General features: G+C 39.0%; 1 protein-coding gene across 4 annotated transcripts in view; it reads right to left on the bottom strand.

Moving 5' to 3' along the window:
* PLEC (plectin) overlaps positions 1–25348 on the bottom strand; it is a 476113-nt gene that overhangs the window by 320217 nt on the left and 130548 nt on the right. The window lies entirely within an intron of this gene.

Here is a 25348-nt window from a genome sequence, read left to right as displayed (position 1 = left end):
AAGTCGCGGCTGAAAAGTGAGCGTTAGACCCTTTAATCACTGACTCCAAATACCAGCGGGCGGCCAAAACCAGCGTTAGGAGCCTCTAAAGCTGGTTTTGACGGCTACCGCCGAACTCCAAATCTAGGCCTAAGTCTCTTATTAAATCACTAGTCAGTAAGTCTCTTATTAAATCACTAGTCAGTAAGCCTCTTATTATTAAATCACTAGTCAGTAAGCCTCTTATTAAATCACTAGTCAGTAAGGCTCTTATTAAATCACTAGTCAGTAAGCCTCTTATTAAATCACTAGTCAGTAAGGCTCTTATTAAATCACTAGTCAGTAAGTCTCTTATTAAATCACTAGTCACAGTAAGTCTCTTATTAAATCACTAGTCAGTAAGGCTCTTATTAAATCACTAGTCAGTAAGTCTCTTATTAAATCACTAGTCACAGTAAGCCTCTTATTAAATCACTAGTCACAGTAAGGTTCTTATTAAATCACTAATCAGTAAGCCTCTTATTAAATCACTAGTCACAGTAAGTCCCTTATTAAATCACTAGTCAGTAAGTCTCTTATTAAATCACTAGCCAGTAAGCCTCTTATTAAATCACTAGTCAGTAAGTCTCTTATTAAATCACTAGTCAGTAAGCCTCTTATTAAATCACTAGTCAGTAAGACTCTTATTAAATCACTAGTCACAGTAAGCCTCTTATTAAATCACTAGTCACAGTAAGGCTCTTATTAAATCACTAGTCAGTAAGGTTCTTATTAAATCACTAGTCACAGTAAGGCTCTTATTAAATCACTAGTCACAGTAAGCCTCTTATTAAATCACTAGTCACAGTAAGCCTCTTATTAAATCACTAGTCACAGTAAGTCTCTTATTAAATCACTAGTCAGTAAGGCTCTTATTAAATCACTAGTCACAGTAAGCCTCTTATTAAATCACTAGTCACAGTAAGCCTCTTATTAAATCACTAGTCACAGTAAGTCTCTTATTAAATCACTAGTCAGTAAGGCTCTTATTAAATCACTAGTCACAGTAAGCCTCTTATTAAATCACTAGTCAGTAAGGCTCTTATTAAATCACTAGTCACAGTAAGGCTCTTATTAAATCACTAGTCACAGTAAGTCTCTTATTACATCACTAGTCACAGTAAGGCTCTTATTAAATCACTAGTCAGTAAGCCTCTTATTAAATCACTAGTCAGTAAGCCTCTTATTAAATCACTAGTCACAGTAAGGCTCTTATTAAATCACTAGTCACAGTAAGGCTCTTATTAAATAACTAGTCAGTAAGCCTCTTATTAAATCACTAGTCAGTAAGCCTCTTATTAAATCACTAGTCACAGTAAGCCTCTTATTAAATCACTAGTCACAGTAAGGCTCTTATTAAATCACTAGTCAGTAAGCCTCTTATTAAATCACTAGTCAGTAAGCCTCTTATTAAATCACTAGTCACAGTAAGGCTCTTATTAAATCACTAGTCACAGTAAGGCTCTTATTAAATCACTAGTCACAGTAAGCCTCTTATTAAATCACTAGTCAGTAAGGTTCTTATTAAATCACTAGTCAGTAAGGTTCTTATTAAATCACTAGTCAGTAAGGTTCTTATTAAATCACTAGTCAGTGAGCCTCTTATTATTAAATCACTAGTCAGTAAGCCTCTTATTATTAAATCACTAGTCAGTAAGCCTCTTATTAAATCACTAGTCACAGTAAGGCTCTTATTAAATCACTAGTCAGTGAGCCTCTTATTATTAAATCACTAGTCAGTAAGCCTCTTATTAAATCGCTAGTCATTAAGGCTCTTATTAAATCACTAGTCAGTAAGCCTCTTATTAAATCGCTAGTCAGTAAGCCTCTTATTAAATCGCTAGTCAGTAAGCCTCTTATTAAATCACTAGTCACAGTAAGTCTCTTATTAAATCACTAGTCACAGTAAGGTTCTTATTAAATCACTAGTCAGTGAGCCTCTTATTAAATCACTAGTCACAGTAAGGCTCTTATTAAATCACTAGTCACAGTAAGGCTCTTATTAAATCACTAGTCAGTGAGCCTCTTATTAAATCACTAGTCACAGTAAGGCTCTTATTAAATCACTAGTCACAGTAAGTCTCTTATTAAATCACTAGTCAGTAAGCCTCTTATTAAATCACTAGTCAGTAAGGCTCTTATTAAATCACTAGTCACAGTAAGGCTCTTATTAAATCACTAGTCAGTAAGGCTCTTATTAAATCACTAGTCAGTAAGGCTCTTATTAAATCACTAGTCAGTAAGGCTCTTATTAAATCACTAGTCACAGTAAGCCTCTTATTAAATCACTAGTCAGTAAGGCTCTTATTAATTCACTAGTCACAGTAACCCTCTTATTAAATCACTAGTCACAGTAAGCCTCTTATTAAATCACTAGTCACAGTAAGGCTCTTATTAAATCACTAGTCACAGTAAGCCTCTTATTAAATCACTAGTCACAGTAAGGCTCTTATTAAATCACTAGTCAGTGAGCCTCTTATTAAATCACTAGTCACAGTAAGGCTCTTATTAAATCACTAGTCAGTAAGCCTCTTATTAAATCACTAGTCACAGTAAGGCTCTTATTAAATCACTAGTCAGTAAGTCTCTTATTAAATCACTAGTCAGTAAGCCTCTTATTAAATCACTATTTAGTAAGCCTCTTATTATTAAATCACTAGTCAGTAAGCCTCTTATTATTAAATCACTAGTCAGTGAGCCTCTTATTATTAAATCACTAGTCAGTGAGCCTCTTATTATTAAATCACTAGTCAGTGAGCCTATTATTATTAAATCACTAGTCAGTGAGCCTCTTATTATTAAATCACTAGTCAGTGAGCCTCTTATTAAATCACTAGTCACAGTAAGGCTCTTATTAAATCACTAGTCAGTAAGTCTCTTATTAAATCACTAGTCACAGTAAGGCTCTTATTAAATCGCTAGTCAGTAAGCCTCTTATTAAATCGCTAGTCACAGTAAGCCTCTTATTAAATCACTAGTCACAGTAAGTCTCTTATTAAATCACTAGTCAGTAAGGCTCTTATTAAATCACTAGTCAGTAAGGCTCTTATTAAATCACTAGTCAGTAAGCCTCTTATTAAATCACTAGTCAGTAAGGCTCTTATTAAATCACTAGTCAGTGAGCCTCTTATTATTAAATCACTAGTCAGTAAGTCTCTTATTAAATCACTAGTCAGTAAGCCTCTTATTAAATCACTAGTCACAGTGAGCCTCTTATTAAATCGCTAGTCAGTAAGCCTCTTATTAAATCACTAGTCAGTGAGCCTCTTATTAAATCGCTAGTCAGTAAGCCTCTTATTAAATCACTAGTCAGTAAGCCTCTTATTAAATCGCTAGTCAGTGAGCCTCTTATTAAATCACTAGTCAGTAAGCCTCTTATTAAATCACTAGTCAGTAAATCTCTTATTAAATCACTAGTCAGTAAGCCTCTTATTAAATCACTAGTCAGTAAGCCTCTTATTAAATCACTAGTCAGTTAGCCTCTTATTAAATCACTAGTCAGTAAGACTCTTATTAAATCACTAGTCAGTTAGCCTCTAATTAAATCACTAGTCAGTAAGCCTCTTATTAAATCACTAGTCACAGTAAGCCTCTTATTAAATCACTAGTCACAGTAAGCCTCTTATTAAATCACTAGTCAGTAAGGCTCTTATTAAATCACTAGTCAGTAAGTCTCTTATTAAATCACTAGTCAGTAAGCCTCTTATTAAATCACTAGACAGTAAGCCTCTTATTAAATCACTAGTCACAGTAAGTCTCTTATTAAATCACTAGTCAGTGAGCCTCTTATTAAATCACTAGTCACAGTAAGCCTCTTATTAAATCACTAGTCAGTAAGTCTCTTATTAAATCACTAGTCACAGTAAGCCTTTTATTAAATCACTAGTCAGTAAGCCTCTTATTAAATCACTAGTCAGTAAGCCTCTTATTAAATCACTAGTCACAGTAAGCCTCTTATTAAATCACTAGTCAGTAAGCCTCTTATTAAATCACTAGTCAGTAAGCCTCTTATTAAATCACTAGTCACAGTAAGCCTCTTATTAAATCACTAGTCAGTAAGCCTCTTACTAAATCGCTAGTCACAGTAAGCCTTTTATTAAATCACTAGTCAGTAAGCCTCTTATTAAATCACTAGTCAGTGAGCCTCTTATTATTAAATCACTAGTCAGTAAGCCTCTTATTATTAAATCACTAGTCAGTAAGCCTCTTATTAAATCGCTAGTCAGTGAGCCTCTTATTAAATCACTAGTCACAGTAAGCCTCTTATTAAATCACTAGTCAGTAAGCCTCTTACTAAATCGCTAGTCACAGTAAGCCTTTTATTAAACCACTAGTCAGTAAGCCTTTTATTAAATCACTAGTCAGTAAGCCTTTTATTAAATCACTAGTCAGTAAGACTCTTATTAAATCGCTAGTCAGTAAGCCTCTTATTAAATCACTAGTCAGTAAGACTCTTATTAAATCACTAGTCAGTAAGACTCTTATTAAATCACTAGTCAGTAAGACTCTTACTAAATCGCTAGTCAGTAAGCCTCTTATTAAATCACTAGTCAGTAAGACTCTTATTAAATCACTAGTCACAGTAAGCCTTTTATTAAATCACTAGTCACAGTAAGCCTCTTATTAAATCACTAGTCACAGTAAGCCTCTTATTAAATCGCTAGTCAGTAAGGCTCTTATTAAATCACTAGTCAGTAAGCCTCTTATTAAATCACTAGTCACAGTAAGCCTCTTATTAAATCACTAGTCAGTAAGTCTCTTATTAAATCACTAGTCACAGTAAGCCTCTTATTAAATCACTAGTCAGTAAGCCTCTTATTAAATCACTAGTCAGTAAGTCTCTTATTAAATCACTAGTCAGTAAGCCTCTTATTAAATCACTAGTCAGTAAGTCTCTTATTAAATCACTAGTCACAGTAAGCCTCTTATTAAATCACTAGTCAGTAAGCCTCTTATTAAATCACTAGTCAGTAAGTCTCTTATTAAATCACTAGTCACAGTAAGCCTCTTATTAAATCACTAGTCACAGTGAGTCTCTTATTAAATCACTAGTCACAGTAAGTCTCTTATTAAATCACTAGTCACAGTAAGGCTCTTATTAAATCACTAGTCAGTAAGCCTCTTATTAAATCACTAGTCAGTAAGCCTCTTATTAAATCACTAGTCACAGTAAGTCTCTTATTAAATCACTAGTCAGTAAGCCTCTTATTAAATCACTAGTCACAGTAAGTCTCTTATTAAATCACTAGTCAGTAAGCCTCTTATTAAATCACTAGTCACAGTAAGTCTCTTATTAAATCACTAGTCACAGTAAGCCTCTTATTAAATCACTAGTCAGTAAGCCTCTTATTAAATCACTAGTCAGTAAGCCTCTTATTAAATCACTAGTCACAGTAAGCCTCTTATTAAATCACTAGTCAGTAAGCCTCTTATTAAATCGCGTCACAGTAAGTCTCTTATTAAATCACTAGTCAGTAAGCCTCTTATTAAATCGCGTCACAGTAAGCCTCTTATTAAATCACTAGTCACAGTAAGCCTCTTATTAAATCGCGTCACAGTAAGCCTCTTATTAAATCACTAGTCACAGTAAGGCTCTTATTAAATCACTAGTCAGTAAGCCTCTTATTAAATCACTAGTCAGTAAATCTCTTATTAAATCACTAGTCAGTAAGACTCTTATTAAATCACTAGTCAGTTAGCCTCTTATTAAATCACTAGTCAGTAAGTCTCTTATTAAATCACTAGTCAGTAAGCCTCTTATTAAATCACTAGTCAGTAAGCCTCTTATTAAATCGCTAGTCAGTGAGCCTCTTATTAAATCACTAGTCACAGTAAGCCTCTTATTAAATCACTAGTCAGTAAGCCTCTTACTAAATCGCTAGTCAGTAAGCCTCTTATTAAATCAATAGTCAATAAGCCTCTTACTAAATCACTAGTCAGTAAGCCTCTTCTTAAATTGCTAGTCAGTAAGCCTCTTACTAAATCGCTAGTCAGTAAGCCTCTTATTAAATCACTAGTCAGTAAGCCTCTTACTAAATTGCTAGTCAGTAAGCCTCTTATTATTAAATCGCTAATCAGTAAGCCCCTTATTAAATCGCTAGTCAGTAAGCCTCCTTTTAAATCACTAGTCAGTAAGCCTCATATTAAATTGCTAGTCAGTAAGCCTCTTATTAAATCACTAGTCAGTAAGCCTCTTACTAAATCGCTAGTCAGTAAGCCTCTTATTATTAAATTGCTAATCAGTAAGCCCATTATTAAATCGCTAGTCAGTAAGCCTCCTTTTAAATCACTAGTCAGTAAGCCTCATATTAAATAATTAGTCAATAAGCCTCTTATTAAATCGCTAGTGAGTAAGCCTCTTACTAAATCGCTAGTCAGTAAGCCTCATATTAAATCATTAGTCAGTAAGCCTCTTATTAAATCGCTAGTCAGTAAGCCTCTTATTAAATCGCTAGTCAGTAAGCCTCTTATTAAATCGCTAGTCAGTAAGCCTCTTATTAAATCACTAGTCAGTAAGCCTCTTATTAAATCACTAGTCAGTAAGCCTCTTATTAAATCGCTAGTCAGTAAGCCTCTTATTAAATCACTAGTCAGTAAGACTCTTACTAAATCGCTAGTCAGTAAGCCTCTTATTAAATCGCTAGTCAGTAAGCCTCTTATTAAATCACTAGTCACAGTAAGCCTCTTATTAAATCACTAGTCAGTAAGCCTCTTATTAAATCACTAGTCAGTAAGACTCTTATTAAATCGCTAGTCAGTGAGCCTCTTATTAAATCACTAGTCAGTAAGACTCTTATTAAATCGCTAGTCAGTGAGCCTCTTATTAAATCGCTATTCAGTGAGCCTCTTATTAAATCGCTTGCCAGTGAGTCTCTTATTATTAAATCACTAGTCAGTGAGCCCCTTATTAAATCACTAGTCAGTAAGCCTCTTATTAAATCAGTAGTAAGTAAGCCTCTTATTAAATCACTAGTCAGTAAGCCTCTTATTAAATCACTAGTCAGTAAGCCTCTTATTAAATCGCTAGTCAGTGAGCCTCTTATTAAATCACTAGTCACAGTAAGCCTCTTATTAAATCACTAGTCAGTAAGCCTCTTACTAAATCGCTAGTCAGTAAGCCTCTTATTAAATCAATAGTCAATAAGCCTCTTACTAAATCACTAGTCAGTAAGCCTCTTCTTAAATTGCTAGTCAGTAAGCCTCTTACTAAATCGCTAGTCAGTAAGCCTCTTACTAAATTGCTAGTCAGTAAGCCTCTTATTATTAAATCGCTAGTCAGTAAGCCTCCTTTTAACTCACTAGTCAGTAAGCCTCATATTAAATCGCTAGTCAGTAAGCCTCTTATTAAATCGCTAGTCAGTAAGCCTCTTACTAAATCGCTAGTCAGTAAGCCTCTTATTATTAAATCGCTAATCAGTAAGCCCATTATTAAATCGCTAGTCAGTAAGCCTCCTTTTAAATCACTAGTCAGTAAGCCTCATATTAAATAATTAGTCAATAAGCCTCTTATTAAATCGCTAGTGAGTAAGCCTCTTACTAAATCGCTAGTCAGTAAGCCTCTTACTAAATCGCTAGTCAGTAAGCCTCATATTAAATCATTAGTCAGTAAGCCTCTTATTAAATCGCTAGTCAGTAAGCCTTTTATCAAATCGCTAGTCAGTAAGCCTCTTATTAAATCACTAGTCAGTAAGCCTCTTATTAAATCACTTGTCAGTAAGCCTCTTATTAAATCACTAGTCAGTAAGCCTCTTATTAAATCACTAGTCAGTAAGCCTCTTATTAAATCGCTAGTCAGTAAGACTCTTATTAAATCACTAGTCAGTAAGACTCTTATTAAATCACTAGTCAGTGAGCCTCTTATTAAATCACTAGTCAGTAAGCCTCTTATTAAATCGCTAGTCAGTAAGACTCTTATTAAATCACTAGTCAGTAAGCCTCTTATTAAATCACTAGTCAGTAAGACTCTTATTAAATCACTAGTCAGTAAGTCTCATATTAAATCACTAGTCAGTAAGCCTCTTATTAAATCACTAGTCAGTAAGCCTCTTATTAAATCACTAGTCAGTAAGACTCTTATTAAATCACTAGTCAGTAAGACTCTTATTAAATCGCTAGTCAGTGAGCCTCTTATTAAATCACTAGTCAGTAAGCCTCTTATTAAATCGCTAGTCAGTGAGCCTCTTATTAAATCACTAGTCAGTAAGCCTCTTATTAAATCACTAGTCAGTAAGACTCTTATTAAATCACTAGTCAGTAAGACTCTTATTAAATCGCTATTCAGTGAGCCTCTTATTAAATCGCTTGTCAGTGAGTCTCTTATTATTAAATCACTAGTCAGTAAGCCTCTTATTAAATCACTAGTCAGTAAGCCTCTTATTAAATCACTAGTCAGTAAGCATCTTATAATGACACAGTAGTGACATTATATAGTGCTGGGTGTTATTATACTGATACAGATACCACTGACCCTATAACCAGTACTCCTCTGGCTATACCCATGTGCCAGTGTCACTACTGTGTCATTATATAGTGCTGGGTGTTATTATACTGATGCAGATACCACTGATCCTATAACCAGCCCTCCTCTGGCTATACTCATTTGCCAGTGTCACTACTGTGTCATTATATAGTGCTGGGTGTTATTATACTGATGCAGATACCACTGATCATATAACCAGCCCTTGCCTGGCTATACCCATGAGCCAGTGTCACTACTGTGTCATTATATAGCGCCAGGTGTTATTATACTAATGCAGATACCACTGATTCTATATCCAGCCCTCCTCTGGCTATACCCATGTGCCAGTATCACTACTGTGTCATTATATAGTGCTGGGTGTTATTATACTGATACAGATACCACTGACCCTATAACCAGCCCTCCTCTGGCTATACCCATGAGCCAGTGTCACTACTGTGTCATTATATAGTGCTGGGTGTTATTATACTGATGCAGATACCACTAATCCTACAACCAGCCCTCCTCTGGCTATACGCATGTGCCAGTGTCACTACTGTGTCATTATATAGTGCTGGGTGTTATTATACTGATGCAGATACCACTGACCCTATAACCAGCCCTCCTCTGGCTATACCCATGTGCCAGTTTCACTACTGTGTCATTATATAGTGCTGGGTGTTATTATACTAATGCAGATACCGCTGATCCTTTAACCAGCCCTCCTCTGGCTATATACATGTGCCAGTGTCACTACTGTGTCTGTGTATAGTGTTTGGTGTTATTATACTGATGCAGATACCACTGACCCCATAACCAGCCCTCCTCTGGCTATATCCATGTGCCAGTGTCACTTCTGTGTCATTATATAGTGCTTGGTGTTATTATACGGATGCAGATACCACTGATCCTATAACCAGCCCTCCTCTGGCTATACCCATGTGCCAGTGTCACTACTGTGTCATTATATAGTGCTGGGTGTTATTATACTGATGCAGATACCACTGATTCTATAACCAGCCCTTGTCTGGCTATACCCATGTGCCAGTGTCACTACTGTGTCGTTATATAGTGCTGGGTGTTATTATACTGATTCAGATACCACTGATCCTATAACCAGCCCTCCTTTGGCTATACCCATGTGCCAGTGTCACTACTGTGTCTTTATATATTGCTGGGTGTTATTATACTGATGCAGATACCACTGATCCTATAACCAGTCCTCGTCTGGCTATACCCATGTGAGAGTGTCACTACTGTGTCATTATATAGTGCTGGGTGCTATTATACTGATGCAGATACCACTGATCCTATAACCAGCCCTCCTCTGGCTATACCCATGTGCCAGTGTCACTACTGTGTCATTATATAGTGCTTGGTGTTATTATACTGATGCAGATACCACTGATCCTATAACCAGCCCTTGTCTGGCTATACCCATGTGCCAGTGTCACTACTGTCTCATTATATAGCGCTGGGTGCTATTATATTGATGCAGATACCACTGATCCTATAACCAGCCTTTGTCTGGCTATACCCATGTGCCAGTGTCACTACTGTGTCATTATATAGTGCTGGGTGTTATTATACTGATGCAGATACCACTGACCCTATAACCAGCCCTCCTCTGGCTATACGCATGTGCCAGTGTAACTACTGTGTCATTATATAGTGCTGGGTGTTATTATACTGATGCAGATACCACTGATCCTATAACCAGCCCTCCTCTGGCTATACCCATGTGCCAGTGTCACTACTGTGTCATTATATAGTGCTGGGTGTTATTATACAGATGCAGATACCACTGACCCTATAACCAGCCCTCCTCTGGCTATACCCATGTGCCAGTGTCACTACTGTGTCATTATATAGTGCTGGGTGTTATTATACTGATGCAGATACCACTGATCCTATAACCAGCCCTCCTCTGGCTATACCCATGTGCCAGTGTCACTACTGTGTCATTATATAGTGCTGGGTGTTATTATACTGATGCAGATACCACTGACCCTATAACCAGCCCTCCTCTGGCTATACCTATGAGCCAGTATCACTACTGTGTCATTATATAGTGCTGGGTGTTATTATACTGATGCAGATACCACTGATCCTATAACCAGCCCTCCTCTGGCTATACCCATGTGCCAGTGTCACTACTGTGTCATTATATAGTGCTGGGTGTTATTATACAGATGCAGATACCACTGACCCTATAACCAGCCCTCCTCTGGCTATACCCATGTGCCAGTGTCACTACTGTGTCATTATATAGTGCTGGGTGTTATTATACTGATGCAGATACCACTGACCCTATAACCAGCCCTCCTCTGGCTATACCCATGTGCCAGTGTCACTACTGTGTCATTATATAGTGCTGGGTGTTATTATACTGATGCAGATACCACTGATCCTATAACCAGCCCTCCTCTGGCTATACCCATGTGCCAGTGTCACTACTGTGTCATTATATAGTGCTGGGTGTTATTATACTGATGCAGATACCACTGATCCTATAACCAGCCCTTCTCTGGCTATACCCATGAGCCAGTGTCACTACTGTGTCATTATATAGTGCTGGGTGTTATTATACTGATGCAGATACCACTGACCCTATAACCAGCCCTCCTCTGGCTATACCCATGTGCCAGTGTCAGTACTGTGTCATTATATAGCGCAGGGTGTTATACTGATGCAGATACCACTGATCCTATAACCAGCCCTCCTCTGGCTATACCCATGTGCCAGTGTCACTACTGTGTCATTATATAGTGCTGGGTGTTATTATACTGATGCAGATACCACTGACCCTATAACCAGCCCTCCTCTGGCTATACCCATGTGCCAGTGTCACTACTGTGTCATTATATAGTGCTGGGTGTTATTATACTGATGCAGATACCACTGACCCTATAACCAGCCCTCCTCTGGCTATACCCATGTGCCAGTGTCACTACTGTGTCATTATATAGCGCTGGGTGTTATTATACTGATGCAGATACCACTGACCCTATAACCAGCCCTCCTCTGGCTATACCCATGTGCCAGTGTCACTACTGTGTCATTATATAGTGCTGGGTGTTATTATACTGATGCAGATACCACTGATCCTATAACCAGCCCTCCTCTGGCTATACCCATGTGCCAGTGTCACTACTGTGTCATTATATAGTGCTGGGTGTTATTATACTGATGCAGATACCACTGACCCTATAACCAGCCCTCCTCTGGCTATACCCATGTGCCAGTGTCACTACTGTGTCATTATATAGTGCTGGGTGTTATTATACTGATGCAGATACCACTGACCCTATAACCAGCCCTCCTCTGGCTATACCCATGTGCCAGTGTCACTACTGTGTCATTATATAGTGCTGGGTGTTATTATACTGATGCAGATACCACTGACCCTATAACCAGCCCTCCTCTGGCTATACCCATGTGCCAGTATCACTACTGTGTCATTATATAGTGCTGGGTGTTATTATACTGATGCAGATACCACTGATCCTATAACCAGCCCTCCTCTGGCTATACCCATGTGCCAGTGTCACTACTGTGTCATTTACATTTTATAGTGCTGGGTGTTATTATACTGATGCAGATACCACTGATCATATAACCAGCCCTCCTCTGGCTATACCCATGAGCCAGTGTTACTACTGTGTCATTATATAGCACTGGATGTTATTATACAGATGCGGATACCACTGATCCTATAACCAGCCCTCCTCTGGCTATACCCATGTGCCAGTGTCACTACTGTGTCATTATATAGTGCAGGGTGTTATTATCTGATGCAGATACCACTGACCCTATAACCAGCCCTTCTCTGGCTATACCCATGTGCCAGTGTCACTACTGTGTCATTATATAGTGCTGGGTGTTATTATACTGATGCAGATACCACTGACCCTATAACCAGCCCTCCTCTGGCTATACCCATGTGCCAGTGTCACTACTGTGTCATTATATAGTGCTGGGTGCTATTATACAGATGCAGATACCACTGATCCTATAACCAGCCCTCCTCTGGCTATACCCATGTGTCAGTGTCACTACTGTGTCTTTGTATAGAGCTGGGTGTTATTATACTGATGCAGATACCACTGACCCTATAACCAGCCCTTCTCTGGCTATACCCATGTGCCAGTGTCACTACTGTGTCATTTTATAGTGCTGGGTGTTATTATACTGATGCAGATACCACTGATCCTATAACCAGCCCTTGTCTGGCTATACCCATGTGCCAGTGTCACTACTGTGTCATTATATAGTGCTGGGTGTTATTATACTGATGCAGATACCACTGACCCTATAACCAGCCCTCCTCTGGCTATACCCATGTGCCAGTGTCACTACTGTGTCTTTGTATAGAGCTGGGTGTTATACAGATGCAGATACCACTGACCCTATAACCAGCCCTCCTCTGGCTATACCCATGTGCCAGTGTCACTACTGTGTCATTTTATAGTGCTGGGTGTTATTATACTGATGCAGATACCACTGATCCTATAACCAGCCATTCTCTGGCTATACCCATGTGCCAGTGTCACTACTGTGTCTTTGTATAGAGCTGGGTGTTATTATACAGATGCAGATACCACTGACCCTATAACCAGCCCTCCTCTGGCTATACCCATGTGCCAGTGTCACTACTGTGTCTTTGTATAGAGCTGGGTGTTATTATACAGATGCAGATACCACTGACCCTATAACCAGCCCTCCTCTGGCTATACACATGTGCCAGTGTCACTACGGTGTCTTTGTAAAGAGCTGGGTGTTGTACAGATGCAGATACACATCCAGTATTTCACTCAGGCTTTATTTATTCCATAACTTATCACCCAATATCGCTAGCAGTCTCTTGACAAGCTACTAACTTTATTCACACTACATATTCTTTTTTATTCCGATTATTTAATCAGAAATAAAAGATATACTAAGGTTGTAGCGGACACTGCAAGGGCTAGTCACGGACACCTTGCCTATCCCTGAGTAGTGCTTGCTGATTGGTGGCTAAATGTAGCCCTGGGTGTAGATCTATTTCCACTCCAAACAATCGTCTATTCATTGAGCTTCTTAAAAACAAACAAAAAAAACTTTCCAATATACTTTTATTATCTCACTTGCTAAATTCTCTTGTTATCCTTTGTTGGAAAGCATACCTAGGTAGGCTCAGCAGCAATGCACTACTGGTAACTAGCTGCTGATTGGTGGCTGCACATATACGCGTCATCAGTGGCTCACCCAACCTGTTCAGCTAGCTCACAGTAGTGCATTACTGATCCTTCAACAAAGGATACTAAGAAAATGAACACATTTGATAATGAAGTAAACTGGAAAGTTGTATAAAATTGTATGTTCTGTTTTGATTATGTCCCTTTAAGGTCTATTTCTGTATGTTTATTGTATAACATTTTGCTGTGAAGAAGACGTTATTTCTGCAGACACAAATTCACAGTTGTGAGAACTACAAAACCAATAATATGTGAGAATATCTTCTAGATACACAAATTTACAGAAACCTCTGGGGGAGCAGGACATTGGGAATGGATTAATAGATTTCATTTACCAACAAAAATAAAACATTACAGCCTCGTGCTACCGAACTAAACACTAATCCTTATTTAAGGATGGACAACCTTTTGTATTACAATTTATCTTAAATAGAAACTATCTTTAGAAAGATTTTCCTCAAAAATCATTTTATTAAAAAAAATATCTGATTTAAAAGATAAAAAACAAATTTCCACCCTGCAACTCTCTGTAGAAAGAGCATTTTACGTTATAGGGAGTCTGTTTGCAATGACCAGCGGCAGAGTATAACATGTATAGGAAATTGCTCATTTAGGTATGTTTTTGTATATGCAACAGCTGATTCTGTTAATGTTAAAGGGATAGCAAAATCAAAATGAAACTTGCATGACTCCGATAGAGCCTTTTAAATTCACTTCTATTTTCAAATATGCTTTGTTCTCTAGGTATCCCTTGTTGTAAAAAATATATGTACATATCCTACACTAGTGGGAGGGAGCTAATTACTGATTGGTGCCTGCACAAATGTATCTCTTGTGATTTGCTAACTAGATGTGTTCAGCTAGCTGCCAGTAGTGCAATGCTGTCCCTTCAGCAATGGATAATAAGAGAATGAAGGTTTCCTGTCCCTTTAATTTAAACCAATAGTTGCCTTTTTCCTTTCTCATTATTTGTTATCCTGATGACAGTGCACAAGAAGGCACCTCTGTTTGTTCCATTTAAAGGAATCCCCTTTAATTTAACCAACCCAATTAAATTGGCTGAGCTTACAGGGATAGCAGGTCTCATTAGCTCATCTATATTTACACAAAATACTCCTTCTCTTATCTCAGTATACACAGTGAGACCAATACTGTGCAGTGATTTTTTTTCTAAAGATTTTTATTTACATAGTTTTTCTATATTGCAATATTCAGTATAAGAGAGGATAAAACGGGCAAAAGCAACTATTTCAAATGACAAAATCAAGGTAAAGGAGCTAACTTTAACCAATTTAATACACTCCAGCAGGTAAAATGAATCACGGGACACATTAAGAGAGAGAGAGAGCACACTCTCCCCATAACATACCTGCAAACAATATTTCTATCTCTAAACATACCTATTGGGTGACAAATGCACGTTCACACACAGACTGTCACGTGCACACACAGACTGTCACATGCACACACAGACTGTCACGTGCACACACAGACTATCACGTGCACACACAGACTGCCACAGACACATACAGACTGCCACAGGCACATACAGACTGTCACAGGCACACACAGACTGTCACGTGCACATACAGACTGTCACAGGCACACACAGACTGTCACGTGCACATTCAGACTGTCACAGGCACACACAGACTGTCACAGGCACACACAGACTGTCACAGGCACACACAGACTGACGTGCACATTCAGCCTGTCACAGGCACACACAGACTGTCACAGGCACACACTGACTGTCACGTGCACATTCAGCCTGTCACAGGCACACACAGAGAGATCTCTCAGGACAGAGAGAAATCACACACAATCATTGGGGGCTTTGTTTGAGTATTATATAGTAAGGTTATTATATAGTAATAGAACCTGCATAGTGAGAGACCTCCCAGTACTGACTTCCTACATCAGCTAAGCAGAGAGCTTTAGATAATCAGGCCCATGTCTCATCATCTGGACATATACATAGACCACTTCTGGTAACTTCATTGGTCCCCTCCGAAACTTTGGCTTCAGTCACAGCTGGGAGACCCCCATGTTCAGCAACACAGACCCTGTTCCCCCTGTATAATATGCTTCATACAACAGGTGTGGTGTTCTGGCGCCCTCAAGAGGAACTCTCTGGTATGGTTTGCTTGTGGCTAATTTCTGTTCATTGGGGCTTATATCAGGGGCCGAGCGTTCTGGAGCCTCCAGGTGTAGAAATGTTACAAAGAGTTACCAGCTTGTTTAACCCAAGAGAAATAGCACTGAGTATTAGTGCAGCACAGGGGGTACTGTGCTCTGATATGGCTAAATAAATGTGTAGGAAATGTTACAAAGAGTTACCAGCTAGTTTAGCACTGAGTATTAGTGCAGCACAGGGGGTACCATGATCTGATATGGCTAAATAAATGTGTAGGAAATGTTACAAAGAGTTACCAGCTAGTTTAGCACTGAGTATTAGTGCAGCACAGGGGGTACTGTGGTCTGATAAGGCTAAATAAATGTGTAGGAAATGTTACAAAGAGTTACCAGCTTGTTTAGCACTGAGTATTAGTGCAGCACAGGGGGTACCATGATCTGATATGGCTAAATAAATGTGTAGGAAATGTTACAAAGAGTTACCAGCTAGTTTAGCACTGAGTATTAGTGCAGCACAGGGGGTACTGTGGTCTGATAAGGCTAAATAAATGTGTAGGAAATGTTACAAAGAGTTACCAGCTTGTTTAGCACTGAGTATTAGTGCAGCACAGGGGGTACTGTGGTCTGATATGGCTAAATGTGTAGGAAATGTTACAAAGAGTTACCAGCTTGTTTAGCACTGAGTATTAGTGCAGCACAGGGGGTACTGTGCTCTGATATGGCTAAATGTGTAGGAAATGTTACAAAGAGTTACCAGCTAGTTTAGCACTGAGTATTAGTGCAGCACAAGGGGTACTGTGGTCTGATATGGCTAAATAAATGTGTAGGAAATGTTACAAAGAGTTACCAGCTTGTTTAACCCAAGAGAAATAGCACTGAGTATTAGTGCAGCACAGGGGGTACCGTGATCTGATATGGCTAAATGTGTAGGAAATGTTACAAAGAGTTACCAGCTTGTTTAGCACTGAGTATTAGTGCAGCACAGGGGGTACCGTGATCTGATATGGCTAAATAAATGTGTAGGAAATGTTACAAAGAGTTACCAGCTAGTTTAGCACTGAGTATTAGTGCAGCACAGGGGGTACTGTGCTCTGATAAGGCTAAATAAATGTGTAGGAAATGTTACAAAGAGTTACCAGCTAGTTTAGCACTGAGTATTAGTGCAGCACAGGGGGTACTGTGCTCTGATATGGCTAAATAAATGTGTAGGAAATGTTACAAAGAGTTACCAGCTTGTTTAGCACTGAGTATTAGTGCAGCACAAGGGGTACTGTGGTCTGATATGGCTAAATAAATGTGTAGGAAATGTTACAAAGAGTTACCAGCTAGTTTAGCACTGAGTATTAGTGCAGCACAGGGGGTACTGTGCTCTGATATGGCTAAATAAATGTGTAGGAAATGTTACAAAGAGTTACCAGCTTGTTTAACCCAAGAGAAATAGCACTGAGTATTAGTGCAGCACAGGGGGTACTGTGCTCTGATATGGCTAAATGTGTAGGAAATGTTACAAAGAGTTACCAGCTAGTTTAGCACTGAGTATTAGTGCAGCACAGGGGGTACTGTGCTCTGATAAGGCTAAATAAATGTGTAGGAAATGTTACAAAGAGTTACCAGCTTGTTTAGCACTGAGTATTAGTGCAGCACAGGGGGTACTGTGCTCTGATATGGCTAAATAAATGTGTAGGAAATGTTACAAAGAGTTACCAGCTAGTTTAGCACTGAGTATTAGTGCAGCACAAGGGGTACTGTGGTCTGATATGGCTAAATAAATGTGTAGGAAATGTTACAAAGAGTTACCAGCTAGTTTAGCACTGAGTATTAGTGCAGCACAGGGGGTACTGTGGTCTGATATGGCTAAATAAATGTGTAGGAAATGTTACAAAGAGTTACCAGCTAGTTTAGCACTGAGTATTAGTGCAGCACAAGGGGTACTGTGGTCTGATATGGCTAAATAAATGTGTAGGAAATGTGACTCAAGCAGTCAGAGAGGTCGTCTGCTAGTGAGAGGCTGCACTGGGACGCACACAAACGTAATATTTAATGAATCATTAATCACACAAAGGCACCGTTAAGTCAAACTTACAAGATCTGCAGGGTTAAGGTATTACCAGGGGGAGAAATTAAAGGGACAGTGTAGTCAAATATCACAATACAATATTTTAATAAAGAATAATGTATATATACATATAACGTGCTACGGACACACTAACAATCTGCAGCTAAAGGAGTTAATAAGTATAAAATTCCCTGTCTGGCAGTGCTGATATCCGCTTTGTGTGTGTTCTTTGTCTACAGCCCCTAGTCAGTGACTAATAACATAGGGAGCTCAGGAACGGTGACAAAAGTGACACATATGAGCTGGTCCCTATGTCAGAACCTACAAGCTGGGCAGACATTATTATTATCCATTATTTGTAGAGCAGCAACAGATTCCGCAGCGCTACATTATTATTATTATCCGTTATTTGTAGAGCAGCAACAGATTCCACAGCGCTTCATTATTATTATTATCCATTATTTGTAGAGCAGCAACAGATTCCGCAGAGCTACATTATTATTATTATCCGTTATTTGTAGAGCAGCAACAGATTCCACAGAGCTTCATTATTAATATTATCAATTATTTGTAGAGCAGCAACAGATTCCGCAGCGCTACATTATTATTATTATCCATTATTTGTAGAGCAGCAACAGATTCCGCAGCGCTACATTATTATTATTATCCGTTATTTGTAGAGCAGTAACAGATTCCGCAGCGCTACATTATTATTATTATCCATTATTTGTAGAGCAGCAACAGATTCCGCAGCGCTACATTATTATTATTATCCGTTATTTGTAGAGCAGCAACAGATTCCCCAGCGCTACATTAATATTATTATCCGTTATTTGTAGAGCAGCAACAGATTCCACAGCGCTTCATTATTATTATTATCCATTATTTGTAGAGCAGCAACAGATTCCGCAGAGCTACATTATTATTATTATCCGTTATTTGTAGAGCAGCAACAGATTCCACAGCGCTTCATTATTTTTATTATCCACCTACAAGCTGGGCAGACATTATTATTATCCATTATTTGTAGAGCAGCAACAGATTCCGCAGCGCTACATTATTATTATTATACGTTATTTGTAGAGCAGCAACAGATTCCACAGCGCTTCATTATTATTATTATCCATTATTTGTAGAGCAGTAACAGATTCCGCAGAGCTACATTATTATTATTATTATTATCCGTTATTTGTAGAGCAGCAACAGATTCCACAGCGCTTCATTATTATTATCCATTATTTGTAGAGCAGCAACAGATTCCGCAGCGCTACATTATTATTATTATCCATTATTTGTAGAGCAGCAACAGATTCCGCAGAGCTACATTATTATTATTATCCGTTATTTGTAGAGCAGTAACAGATTCCGCAGCGCTACATTATTATTATTATCCATTATTTGTAGAGCAGCAACAGATTCCGCAGTGCTACATTATTATTATTATTATCCGTTATTTGTAGAGCAGCAACAGATTCCACAGCGCTACATTATTATTATCCATTATTTGTAGAGCAGCAACAGATTCCACAGCGCTACATTATTATCCGTTATTTGTAGAGCAGCAACAGATTCCACAGCGCTACATTATTATTATTATCCATTATTTGTAGAGCAGCAACAGATTCCGCAGAGCTACATTATTATTATTATCCATTATTTGTAGAGCAGCAACAGATTCCACAGCACTACATTATTATTATTATCCGTTATTTGTAGAGCAGCCACAGATTCCACAGCACTACATTATTATTATTATCCGTTATTTGTAGAGCAGCAACAGATTCCGCAGCGCTACATTATTATTATTATCCGCTATTTGTAGAGCAGCAACAGATTCCGCAGCGCTACATTATTATTATTATCCGTTATTTGTAGAGCAGTAACAGATTCCGCAGCGCTACATTATTATTATTATCCATTATTTGTAGAGCAGCAACAGATTCCGCAGTGCTACATTATTATTATTATTATCCGTTATTTGTAGAGCAGCAACAGATTCCACAGCGCTACATTATTATTATCCATTATTTGTAGAGCAGCAACAGATTCCACAGCGCTACATTATTATTATTATCCGTTATTTGTAGAGCAGCAACAGATTCCACAGCGCTACATTATTATTATTATCCATTATTTGTAGAGCAGCAACAGATTCCGCAGAGCTACATTATTATTATTATCCATTATTTGTAGAGCAGCAACAGATTCCACAGCACTACATTATTATTATTATCCGATATTTGTAGAGCAGCCACAGATTCCACAGCACTACATTATTATTATTATCCGTTATTTGTAGAGCAGCAACAGATTCCGCAGCGCTACATTATTATTATTATCCGCTATTTGTAGAGCAGCAACAGATTCCGCAGCGCTACATTATTATTATTATCCGTTATTTGTAGAGCAGCAACAGATTCCGCAGCGCTACATTATTATTATTATCCGTTATTTGTAGAGCAGCAACAGATTCTGCAGAGCTACATTATTATTATTATCCATTATTTGTAGAGCAGCAACAGATTCTGCAGAGCTACATTATTATTATTATCCATTATTTGTAGAGCAGCAACAGATTCCGCAGCGCTACATTATTATCCGTTATTTGTAGAGCAGCAACAGATTCCACAGCGCTACATTATTATTATTATCCATTATTTGTAGAGCAGCAGCAGATTCCGCAGCGCTACATTATTATCCGTTATTTGTAGAGCAGCAACAGATTCCGCAGCGCTACATTATTATTATCCGTTATTTGTAAAGCAGCAACAGATTCCACAGCGCTACATTATTATTATTATTATCCGTTATTTGTAGAGCAGCAACAGATTCCACAGATTCCCCACCGATCATAGAAGACAATGCAGGTGACAATGCTACGCAGGCGAGAACTTCTGTCCCACTATATCAGGGTATTTAAAGCTGTCCTCAGACTCCCTTACAGGCCAGAGTGTCAGGATATCTGAACCAGAGCACAGGTGACATTACCAGCCGATTAGTAAACATTGTTATTAACCTGTTCTCACCCAAGGTAATCCTGACATTCTGGCCTGTTAGGGAGGCCTGAGGTAGAGTTGCTCACAGTGTTCCCTCTAAGGCAGTTTTGTGAGCGACCCAGCAGTGAAACAGAGTAATTAGCCAACACTACACAAAGCAGACTGCAAGGTGTGGTTCCCTTATTAACTATTTCACTGCTGGGCCGCTCACACATCTGGCCTTAGAGGGAACACTGGATGCCACCTCTGGACAGTTATCAGTTAAACATGCTGCAGGGTGTGCAGGGAGGAACATGCATTGTGCTGCTGGAAAACACTATTCAAGTCAAGAATACTTTACTAGCATGACATTATTACATGTGTTGCCAAAGTAATATGTTACAATAAAACAGATCAATAACAATTTATAAAGTAGGAGTATAGTGGGTAAATATGACAGTTCATTTAATCTTCATTATTATTCTTAATGTTCCTTCCTGCACCATGTGTAACTCATAACTGTCCAGGAAAACGTGGCCTCCCTGTACTATATAAGCAGCAGGTTATTACTGGGGCTACAGCTACACTTTGCCAAACAAGGAATTCTTACACCCAGTTTCGCTAACTGAAACACTAGAGCAACAAAGTCATAAATTCCGATTGTGATTTATTGTGCTGTCCCTGTGAGAATAACACAGCACAGTGTCTCCTTTCACACGTTTGCTCGTAAATGAGCCCACGCCTGCCCTGCAGGCCCTGGGAAAGGACTGACCACAATAAGCTCTGTTCATCTTTCAACCCAACGCTAAAGGCTTCAATAGATGAGCTGCTCTTGGCCATACAAATATCCTCATCAAGCCCCAAAACAAACAGCAATACCAGTGACAGAGAACAAGGCCTCTGTGACGTCATAAAACAAATTGCAATACCAGTGACAGAGAACAAGGCCTCCGTGATGTCACAAAACAAATAGCAATACCAGTGACAGAACAAGGCCTCAGTGACGTCACAAAACAGATAGCAATACCAGTGACCGAACAAGGCCTCAGTGACACCACAAAACAGATAGCAATACCAGTGACAGAACAAGGCCTCCGTGAAGCCACAAAACAGATAGCAATACCAGTGACCGAACAAGGCCTCCGTGAAGCCACAAAACAGATAGCAATACCAGTGACAGAACAAGGCCTCCGTGACGTCACAAAACAAATAGCAATACCAGTGACAGAACAAGGGCTCCGTGACGTCACAAAACAAATAACAATACCAGTGACAGAGAACAAGGCCTCCGTGACACCACAAAACAAATAGCAATACCAGTGACAGAACAAGGGCTCCGTGACGTCACAAAACAAATAACAATACCAGTGACAGAGAACAAGGCCTCCGTGATGCCACAAAACAAATAACAATACCAGTGACAGAACAAGGCCTCCGTGAAGCCACAAAACAGATAGCAATACCAGTGACAGAACAAGGGCTCCGTGATGACACAAAACAAATACCAATATCAGTGACAGAGAACAAGGCCTCCGTGACATCACATAACAAATAGCAATACCAGTGACAGAGAACAAGGTCTCCGTGACACCACAAAACAAATACCAATATCAGTGACAGAGAACAAGGCCTCCGTGACGTCACAAAACAAATAGCAATACCAGTGACAGAGAACAAGGCCTCCGTGACGTCACAAAACAAATAGCAATAGCAGTGACAGAGAACAAGGCCTCCGTGACGCCACAAAACAAATAGCAATACCAGTGACAGAGAACAAGGCCTCCGTGATGTCACAAAACAAATAACAATACCAGTGACAGAACAAGGCCTCCGTGATGCCACAAAACAAATAACAATACCAGTGACAGAACAAGGCCTCCGTGACACCACAAAACAAATAGCAATACCAGTGACAGAGAACAAGGCCTCCGTGACGTCACAAAACAAATAGCAATACCAGTGACAGAACAAGGCCTCCGTGACACCACAAAACAAATAGCAATACCAGTGACAGAGAACAAGGCCTCCGTGACGTCACAAAACAAATAGCAATAGCAGTGACAGAACAAGGCCTCCGTGACACCACAAAACAAATAGCAATACCAGTGACAGAGAACAAGCCCTCCGTGACGTCACAAAACAAATACCAATATCAGTGACAGAGAACAAGGCCTCCGTGACGTCACAAAACAAATAGCAATACCAGTGACAGAGAACAAGGCCTCCGTGACGTCACAAAACAAATAGCAATACCAGTGACAGAGAACAAGGCCTCCGTGACGTCACAAAACAAATAACAATACCAGTGACAGAACAGGCCTCCATGACGTCACAAAACAAATACCAATATCAGTGACAGAGAACAAGGCCTCCGTGACACCACAAAACAAATAGCAATACCAGTGACAGAGAACAAGGCCTCCGTGACACCACAAAACAAATAGCAATACCAGTGACAGAGAACAAGGCCTCTGTGACACCACAAAACAAATAGCAATACCAGTGACAGAACAAGGCCTCCTTGACGTCACAAAACAAATAACAATACCAGTGACAGAACAAGGCCTCCGTGACGTCACAAAACAAATAACAATACCCAGTGACAGAACAAGGCCTCCGTGACGCCACAAAACAAATAACAATACCCAGTGACAGAACAAGGCCTCCGTGACGCCACAAAACAAATAGCAATACCAGTGACAGAGAACAAGCCCTCCGTGACACCACAAAACAAATAGCAATACCAGTGACAGAACAAGCCCTCTGTGACACCACAAAACAAATAGCAATAGCAGTGACAGAGAACAAGGCCTCCGTGACACCACAAAACAAATAGCAATACCAGTGACAGAACAAGCCCTCCGTGACACCACAAAACAAATAGCAATACCAGTGACAGAACAAGCCCTCTGTGACACCACAAAACAAATAGCAATAGCAGTGACAGAGAACAAGGCCTCCGTGACGTCAGGGGACGATCAAATCCTACAAGCCCAGAACCCCAGAGGTGTATAACTTTATATTGTATTTCTTTGCTGCTGTTCTGCCAGACGGCAATTCCGTGTTCTAGCGACTTTATTCAGTTAATGTTACAGCAGCATTTCTCTGCCGTATTATGCACAGAATGATTAATAACTTAGTGAGATATGTTGTTAGTGAAAATCCAGATCTTTCACAAGAAGAAATCTGGCTCTACAAAGACCAGATGCCGCTGCCGATGGCCATATTGGCATTTTGTTGTACAAAAAAACAAAACAACGGATGTACATGTCTCATAATCACATTAATAACAGAGCAATATAAAGCATTAACAGGGTTTGTCACCTTTTCTGGAAAAAATACCACCATGCTCATTAGCATAAATAATTATACTGCATAAACCAGGAACTAATGCTGCTAAATTATTATTTGTTAATACCTAGATTCCAACATCACAATAGTATATTTATTTAGATTAAATCTTTATTTTTAACTTCAACCAGAACCTTAAAAATAGCATCCGTGCTGGGTGGCGAGATTAGCGCTAACGCATTCAACAGCGCCGGGAGATTAGAAGCACAACTAAAGACCAAGATAAGCAAAAGTCAAACATTTATAATATAGAAGTGATTTTGCAAATTACTCCTGAAGCTGTTACCTCCTGCATGAAAACATAACTGGGGGTCTCTGCCTCTTTTTGAGGATCACAAAACATGAGTTTATAAATCGAGACCTTTTTCATTTACCCAACACTAAAACATCCGATCTGTGGAGGAACGTAAATGAAAAGCAGTGACACTGAGTATATCTGCAGTATGTAAGGCACCTGCAGAGGGCGCTATATGCCCCATATCCTGCGATACCAAATAAACACAGCCTGTGTTATGCAGAATTAATGTTTAGAAATGATTTTAAAACCTCTTTAGATGACATTATGCAAAAGTGGTTTTTTCCTACAACAAACATAAAAGTGATGCATTAAATTCATTTATCGCAATTGCAGCGAAAAGATTCTGTAGTGGAGAAATGACAGCTGCTAAATCATTACTAGAGTAGATTATTTAAATCTTATTGCAGAAAGTGAAGAAAAGTTCTGTCTCTGGACTTTCTGTGAAACTCTGTGATTAAACTCCGCAAAGGGATAACAGGGATAGGAAAGTCAGAATGAAACGTGCAGGATTCAGATAGAGCCGGTTATTTTAAGACACTTTTAAATTCAATTCTATTTTCTAATGCGCTCTGTTCTCTTGGTATCCCTTGTTGAAAAATAATACGCACATATCCCACACTAGTGGGTGCTAGCTGCTGATTGGCTAACTAGATGTGTTCAGCTATCTGTCAGTGGTGCAATGCTGTTCCTTCAGCAAAGGATGACAAGAGAATGAAGCAAAATTGATAAGAGAAGTGAATTGGAGAAGTTGTTTAAAATTGTATGTTCTGTTCATTTTTGGGTTTCCTGCCCGTTTTAACACACAGATAAAGTTCTGCT

This window comes from Bombina bombina, chromosome 5 (genome assembly GCF_027579735.1).
Source record: "Bombina bombina isolate aBomBom1 chromosome 5, aBomBom1.pri, whole genome shotgun sequence".
Lineage (NCBI taxonomy): Eukaryota > Metazoa > Chordata > Amphibia > Anura > Bombinatoridae > Bombina > Bombina bombina.
This window is presented reverse-complemented; position numbering and strand designations above follow the sequence as displayed.